Here is an 8356-nt window from a genome sequence, read left to right as displayed (position 1 = left end):
TATATATATATAATCTCACTACAGTTTTCTAGTTAAATAACAATGAAAATTTCAGAATAAATAATTTCCAATTGAATGTAAAACTTGTGGTTTAGCATTTCCTCATTTGTTCCATTCTTGGTACCATTCTTGAAATTTTAGTTTGGAGCAACCTAGGGGAAGGGGTGATGAGGATCCAAGTCTGAGAGCACAAATACCAGCTTTGGGAAAGTGATTGTTTTGCACGGCCTTTGAAAAATCTCATCTGGGCACTGTAATGACCATAGCTATTGTGGCCAAGGACTACACCACACTGTTATTTGGGCAGCAGGGTATTTTGGCAATGAAGGCAAATCCTGGGTGAAGCACAATCTGCCTTGTTTTATGCTGTGTTTCAGAATCAGTTACATGTCCTGATCATTTTTTAAGGTGTGATATAGTCTAGGAAACAAAGAAATCTGAGGCCCTGCACAATAATAGCAGAAACTTGACAAGTGATGAGATGGTGGAGCAAAGCATATTGTTAAAGGTTATGGATGGTGTTACATTTTGGGGGTGGGGGGAATGCCCACTCTCTGTGAGTTACTCTAGTTACTCATACATCAGACAATCAAATTCTAAGTTTGACTTTGAGTCTATGAAATAGTACATACTTGTTGAAACAAGACTGCCTGCTGCTTTGTGTCTCATTAAAGGCACTACCATCAGCAGGATTAGATTTGCTAACCATCCTGATGAATATTTGAAAGAGAAGAAAAGAAATGAAGAACTCTCTCTAAGGAATTTCTTAACCAAAACCTTTTGTAGTACTTTTAAACACTTCTTCAGGATGAGATTAGAAACCTTTTCCCTCGAGTTATAGATATCTTAATTTTATGAAATTTTGCTCAGATATTATAACTTAGATTGAAAAGACATCCTTCCCGCTCTATTCATTCAAGATTGAAATAGTAACTATTTAGTTGTGCCACCTTGGTTGTAAAATACAGTAAAATATAGCAGTGTAGCAAGACAATTACTGGCAACATTATGATTATATGTATGTTTGTACATGTGTTTGACTGACTAATCAGGACCTAGAGCTGTTAAAATGTTTAGTGGGTCCAAAATTACTATAAATGCCTTTTGAAGGTAATTTTCAAAAGTGAAACACTCTCAAAATTGAATTGTTCAGATCTTTGAAAAATTAAAACAACAAATGAAGTTCAAGATGAGAGTTCAATAGGAAGAAATAATTCATGTAGATACAAAAGATTTGAGAAGGTTACATCAGATTTTAACTATCTTGGCATTATTAATTTAATTTCTAGTCATTATGATAATACCAAGCATTCAGAATGCATTTAGTGTTTATGTAGATGAAATCACTCCTCAAAATTACAATTTTGAATTAATATGCTATTAAAAATATCACTAGAAAGTGCTTTTATTATTCTGCCAGTAGAATAACTGTTCCATTTCTTTTTATAAATGAAATTTCAGCATTTATTTTTTGATCTGTAGATTTTGAAAACTGTAATGTTTCTGTTTAAGAATTCTCCTTATGCTACATTAGTTCCATGTTCTTTGACAGCATAAAAATATGCAAATATAGCCTTTTTAATGGTGATTTTCATTTTGTTACTGTCATTTAACTAAAAAACAACTGATGATGTTTCAACTTATCACTTACAACAGTGAAGTTACTGAATTGATATTTATGTTCAGAGCAGATGACACAGAAACAAATATGTTTGAAATACCATCTGCACCATGTTGATTTCTTCCTTAAAAACACAATAGAGTTGTTGAAGTTCAGCCTTAGAGGGACAATCAGCCTTGGGGGCAAAGGTGGCACATTACAACCTAAGAAAATTGGGTAAATGAGGTTTGCTGAATTTGAAGATGGGCTATGGGTTAAAAGGGGAGAAGGGGAATGAGAAACTGTGAAATCTGCGAGTTTGTAGAAATCTTTCCATTTTGGCATCAAGAGCTCTCTCTGCTTTTTGGCCCTCATCTCCCAGACTGCCCACTTGGCTACTTGCCTCATTGCCTACCTCTACTCGCAACCTCTACTCAATATTACACAGCTTCTCCATCTGTTGCTGGTTGCTAACCTGCTGCTCAGGAAACCCCAGAATACTCGGCTCTGAATTATGTGGGAGTGGCACCTTTCACAGCTCTTTGATCTGAGAGAGGCAGACAGCTGGGTGGGAGGAACGTAGAATAGAAGAGCTTTGCTGGAGCAACATGCCATGCCTAGCAAGACTGACTCTCAAAGGTGGAGCTGAAGAGTTGTTAGTGATGTCATTCCAAAATGACTAGGAAATGAAGAGGAGAATTCCTCTTAATGTCCTAGTGGATAGACTATTGCAATGACTGAGATTTTTCTCCTTGCTTGGCCTAAGTAAGTGATGCTAAGCAATTCAATAAACTCCACTCTGCCTAAATTTCCTGATGGTGGGATAGACAGACCTTGTGTGGGTAGAAAGATGAAGTTTCTTTAAAGTCTCTCTACCCTTCCCACACACATTCTCACCCAACTTCTCTCTCTCTCTCTCTCTCTCTCTCTCTAAATATATATATATATCTCCCATTAGAAGACAATAATAATTATAATACTAGTTAACATTAACTGGGTATTTACTCTTTGACATAATTGATGTTAAGTACCTTATGTGCTATGCTGAATAATTTCCATTTGTCCCTCAGAGCCATTCTGTATGCATCTTCACCCTGTTCTGTGCCCCTCTCTGTGTCCTGGGAGGCTGACTGCTCTGGATTACATCTTTAGGCTCGCTTGGCTTTTAACTTCTAGATGGGTTCAACTTATATATACAAGTCACTGGCAGCAGAGGGGTGAGAGGGAGAAAAATGAGGTGAGGGTATTATTCCTTCTGTGCCCTGTCACAAAATGTTGTCTGTGTCCCTGCATAGACAACCCTAGCCAGAGGCCATCTCCTATAGCTACAGATTTCTCCCCCAATCCCTTCAGGCCCAGAGTGGTAACTGTTCTGTTTCACCATGCTTGTTCTTTTCCTTCACCCTGCCCACACCTCTGTGAACTTTTCCTTTATGAAAGGCTCCTCAGTCACCTGACTCAGGTGGGCCATCTATCCCCTACTGGGACCCTGACTGATGCACATTCAACAACCCTCTGAGCGAGGTACTCTTTTATAGGTGAGGGAACTAGGACTTAAATTGGTTTAGAACTTGCACCAGTTCATGTATGTAGTAAATACAATGACCAAAATGCAAATCTGAACTGGTGCCCAATATTGTCAAGATGATCAATACTGACTTTCTAATATTTTATTATTGTATAACATATTATTTATTTGTATTAGTCTGTCTCTTACCCTTATCATTACAAAACCCCAAACTCTTGCTAAGACTTTCGCAATTCTATTACACTAAAGATGATTTACTTGGTTTTACATAACAAAACAGTTCAAGTTAGCACCAGAAAAAAAATAATTAATCTCGGGTTGTGGTGGGAAACCTCAACTACCCCCGCTCCGCTGGTCCCCACTTCCTGGTATTTATGCCCTTATATAATCCCCTTCCTTGGAGTGTTGACTGGATTTATTGGCTTCTAATGAATAGGCTATGGCAGAAGTAATAAGATGTCATCTCCAAGATTAGGTTATTTTTTTTTAAAATGACTTCTATCTTGGATACTTGCTCTTCTTCATCCATTCTTGGATCACAGTCTCTGGGGAAAACCTGCTATGCTGTGGAAGGATCCATGTAATAAGTAACCAAGGCCTTCCAATAGAGTGAGCTTGGCAATGAGTCGTTCCCCAATTGACCCTTCAGATGACTGCAGTCCCAGCCAATACTTGATTGCAGCCTGAGAGAGACCGTGAGCCAGAACCTCCCTGTTAAGCAGCTCCCAGATTCTTGACCCACGGAAACTCTAAGTTGACAAATATTTATTTTCAGTGACCAAGTCTTAGGGTAATGTATTATGCAACAATAGATAACTTAGAGAGACATTGATTCTGAGAGCGATCCAGAGAAACAGAATCTTAAGGATGACTTGTTTGAATTGTTTCTGGATTTTGTGAATCTCATAGAAAAGTTAGATATGGAACTGAAGCAGCACCATTCCATAACACAAATATATCATTGCTGATCTGCTAGCTTATCCACTGGCATGAGGCAGTGGTCAGACCTGCAACTGCTCCAACCTCCCCCTGGATCTTCCCCTGCAGCTTCTCTGAATCCTGGGCCAGGTATTTGTGCTTAGTTCAAAGCCATAACAGACTCCATAACAGACCTGCACTTGTGAGAGGTCAAATATCTTGAATTGAATTTCTTAAATTCAAGAAAGGCTTTAACAAAAAGCCTAAGAAAGTAAGGAGCCTGAGTAGCCTAGCTGGCAGCAAGAGTTTGTCGAACCTCTTTTTCTAGCTCTACCCTAACCCAACTCATGTCTCCCAACCCCAAATTCCCTATTCTTGAGAGATAATCTAATTGATCTTGCTTGGGTCAGCTCTCTTTCTCTTGACCAATAAGTTGAGGATTGGTAATATTAAGTGGTAAAAAAAAAAAAAAAGAGAAAAATATAGAGAGATACAGTTTCCAGAAGAGAAGAGCAAAGCCAACAGCCCAACAGACCACTATTTCTTCCCTAAAGATTTCTCTGACTCCAGTCTTTCTCCTCTGATTTATCTTACCCGTTGAGGTCATACCTCCCTAACAAGTACTCAGGGAATATCCCAACATAGTCTAAAACTACCACTTAAATTTCGGATATCTTACCAATGTGGTCCATAATCCACTCCTAATGTGTGCAAGCCAATTTGAAACCCCAGAAGGCTATATTTGTACATAATTATGACATTTCCCAGTTTGGCCTTTTATTATAATTATTTATGGACTCCAACATGAGTTGAGCTTTAAAATGGGTTACACAGTTGTCTCACTTTGATTCAGTAATACCTACTGTTACCACACTTTGGTCAGGGCACCATAAAAGATACCTGGAGATGCTTTCTGACATTATAAACAGAGTAGGTATAACTTTACTTTCTAATTACATTTCCATCCTTTTACTCTCGGTAATGTTTATTCACCCAGTGAATGACTGCCTGATAAGAAAGAAGCTATAACGCCCTAATAATGTTCATGCCAAATCAGGGCAGAGCAGTCATGGTAGTGAGGAGGTCTTCAACATACCTTTGTGGGCACTGAATGGCTTTTGTTTATCACAAATCATTAGGTACTCAAATAGGAACACTGTACATTTGCTTAAATGTACAATATGTTCATGAAGTTGTGCTAAAAGAATGTGCACTAAATGGTTTTGTCCTCTGCTTAACATTTTCTAAATATCTCATATATATTTTAAGTTATAAAAAATCAGAAAATCTGGCAACTGGACCTCAATTTTGTGTGTGTGTGAGAATCGTCTGAAGAAGTTGTTTTTTTAAAAATCCTGAGCTCCAGACCCCTAAAGTCAGATCCAGGTGATCCAGAATGGATCTAAAATTTTAAGTATTTCATACACCCCAGGCGATCCTGACAATGGTAATCTGTCTGTCCACACCTTGAAAACTTTTTAAAAATTAAAGTAAACCAGAATTTAAACCAGTCAGTTCTAGGCTGAATAAACTCAGAGGAACTCTCCTTATTCTTACGAACCCAGTCACATCAGCAAGCCATCCTGCAGCCCAGAAGGAAATACTTCTGACCTGAAGGCCTGCACTGAGTGAAAAGATGAATCAGCCACAAGGTCAAACAAGCAAAGAAAACTCTAGAAAGGAGAAAAGGTCAGCACCAGCAAGGTCAGTGCCCCTCAACCTGGGTTTCTGAGCATCTTGATAATAAGATGTGTGAAGCTCAGTGGTAGCTGAGAAAAAGTATTCTAAATGCTAGTCAAATGAGGGAGAAAGAAGATCATTTTGTTTTAAGAAACAGTTTCTGTTTAGAATGTTTGGAAAATGAAGCTGTAATAGCATTCTTTTATTGGCACCAACTCCATAGATTTGGTTGCTTTTAGAATGATGTTATCAAAAACTTTAAGACCTGCAACCCTGTTCCCTTTGCTATGTGTCAGGCATAATTTAACCTTCGTTATGTTCTCAGCAGAGGTATTTATATGAGACACTGTGATCTCCATGCATTACTTCCTCTTTTTGTTCTTCCACAGCCTCTGATACCAGGCTTCTTTAAAAAGACTGTGGTTAGTACAACTGACCTATCTGTTTTACCCAAGCTTACCCTGAGGGTGACGATGAAGTAGGAAAAAAATGCTAAAATGAAGCCAGTTAAATTGAATGACAGATATGTGTTCAACTGACCTGGGTTTCTGGCCAAAGGTAAAGGGAAACTCAGGGATTTAAGAGGAGAGCAAAAGACAGGACAGAAATGTGGTTGGGAGCAGGGTCAGAGACCAAAAGCTCTACACTGAGTAAAAACGCCATTGAAAGAAAAGTAAATTCTCATTCCATCAGAGACAAGAAATAAACAAGTAGTCGTATAGTCAGAAAGTCAAGGTCAATTACACAGGAGTTGCAAGGTGGCAAGACAAAAACTAAAATTCTTTATATTATTAGTCAGCTGCTAGAGCCAAAGAGTTGGGACAAGAGAGTCTTGTAGTTTCTGCTGAACTTCGCAGTGTTTCTCAAAGTGAGTCCTCTGTGTCACTGACTTTATCTGGAACATTGGTTAAAAATGCAGTCATTCAACTCTACCAAGGTGTACTAAAGGGGACTTAAGGATGGAGCTGAGCTTTCACAGCTGATTCTACGTTCATCAGAGATACACCGTGCAAGTGGCTTGAACAATAGGCTTTATTCTACTCTCCTCCTCAAACTTCCTGTCTCGTTTAATACAATTATCACAGGACTCTAACCCAGTTCCTTTGAAAAATGAAGCTAGTAAAGTGGGAGTTCTCAAAGGAATACAGTTTGTTCACTAAATGTTTCTAATAGACCAAAAGTTACAGCCCAAAACATCACAGGCTAGTAGTGTCATAATGTCTAGAAAGATACATTTCCAGAGAATATCATTTTCTTACCACAGTAGCAAAGCATTGCCATACTAGCCACTTGGATTAATGTAGAAACTTCCCCCTAATGAACTCTAAACTATTCCATTAGAATAGTTATAAAAATAAGACAAGAGAAAGTAAACACAGAGTCAATGAAAGTGGGTATTAACCATTAGTAAAGGGAGAAATAAAGTTCAGTTCTCCTGACTTCAGCAGATTATTGCTATGTTTATTCAACAGCAAATAAAAAATTACATAAAACACTCAGTGGAAACCCCTGCCCCCCAAACTGCTTTCTGAAATTTGAATGGAAAATGAAATATGCAGAAAACAGATAAAATATTTATTGTCTATACATAGCTCATCTATTAGAAGAAAGCAACAAATAAACACACATATGTACAATAAACAATGTGAAAGAGGAAGAGAATTAGTAACTGCATTTTTCCCACAGATTGTTTTGTAAAGTGATGATAAAATTCCCAAACCACTTGTTCTGAGTTCCCAACTTAGGCTCACACAGCCATCATCACCTAGTAAGAATGGCAGCCAAGTCACATTGCTATAACTGAAGCCAAGGACAATTACTAGAAAACACCATTGACTTCTACTTTCCTCTCTTTTTCACCCACCCCCACATGTGTGGCTTTTGAGTCTTGTCCCAGAGTAAACAAAACTGTATTTGTACATTCCGCCTATAAAGAATTTTACACTTACTCAAATTCATGGAGGACTGTGAATACTTTCACGTTAAAGTAACTTTGCAAGTCTTACAATTCTGTTGTTCTTTAAGAAGTTCCTATTAAGTCTAAAATGCTTAGAGATTAAAAGGGTATATTAATGTTATTAGAGACTTGAAATAAAATGCCATGCCTTGCAGGGTATCTTAGCACTTAATGAAAACATTTTCATCACATTCTGAGTCTATTATGCCAGATCTTCATTTCATAAGTTGTAAGATAATCTTATTTTAATTAGAGGAAAGATACCAAGTATATTAGAGTAATATGGTTAGATATATTCATCAACTTTCTTCTCGTCAGGTAAAATTGCTCCTTCTGAGTTTGTTATACTTATGTGCTGCCATAGATGTAAGTAAAACAAAAAATAAAAAATAAATAAATATATGTATATAAATTCTGAATGGTTTGTAGAGCATTAAATTACTGTTTTGTAAGGAGGACCTTGCATAAGGCTGCACTGTCCAGTACAGTAATCACTTTCACATGTGGCTATTGAGTACTTGAAGTATGGTTATCTCCAATAGCAATGTGCTATAAGTATTAAGTACACATAAGATTTCAAAATTTTAGTATAGAACATATAAATTATCTCATAATATGTGCATTGATTACATGTTGAGATAATTATATTGTGGTTAATATGTGCATTGATTAC

This window comes from Pteropus alecto, unplaced genomic scaffold (assembly GCF_000325575.1).
Source record: "Pteropus alecto unplaced genomic scaffold, ASM32557v1 scaffold3, whole genome shotgun sequence".
Lineage (NCBI taxonomy): Eukaryota > Metazoa > Chordata > Mammalia > Chiroptera > Pteropodidae > Pteropus > Pteropus alecto.
The sequence above is the reverse complement of the archived record's forward strand: the minus strand, read 5'-3'. Positions refer to the sequence as shown.